Here is a 497-nt window from a genome sequence, read left to right on the forward strand (position 1 = left end):
GGCCGGGCTGCCCCCTGGCCGCTGGCGAGCTCAGGTTCCTCTATGGAAGAAAAGGGTTGTGGGTTAGTTATCTGGGTGTGTAAATACATAACAAAACAGATAAAAACGCACACGCACACGCGCGCGTACACCAAAATCCGAATTTCCTACATCTCGTCAGAACTACCCCTTTTCCACGAACGCACCGGATTCGAGTAAAAACCTCGAACACACGAAGCACCGAAGCATAATCGGAGATCGTGTGACACTTTCGCGTGTTCGAATCCCCGGTCAGCAGCTCGAACTAATTGATTCCAGGTGCGCCGTCCACAGGTGAAGTATCGTAAAATGTCGGCTTCTTGGACACAACTATGTATGCAAATGTCGCTAATTACGGTGAGTGATTAGGATTTAATGATCTGTTGATGCAGTGGATTAAGGAGAGAGGGATTGGAAGCGCGGCACAGAGGGATAATTATTCAATTTTTCTCCATGTGGTCCTCGTTATCCTGTCCAGG

The 497-nt window shown here is 48.7% G+C and overlaps 1 protein-coding gene across 1 annotated transcript in view; it reads right to left on the reverse strand.

Annotated features, from left to right (window-relative positions):
- The window catches only part of LOC119592348 (insulin gene enhancer protein ISL-1-like), a 284,379-nt gene that overhangs the window by 179,480 nt on the left and 104,402 nt on the right, over positions 1–497 (reverse strand). The gene's annotated exons all lie outside the window — the stretch shown is intronic.

This window comes from Penaeus monodon, chromosome 30, assembly GCF_015228065.2.
Source record: "Penaeus monodon isolate SGIC_2016 chromosome 30, NSTDA_Pmon_1, whole genome shotgun sequence".
NCBI classification, from domain to species: Eukaryota; Metazoa; Arthropoda; class Malacostraca; order Decapoda; family Penaeidae; genus Penaeus; species Penaeus monodon.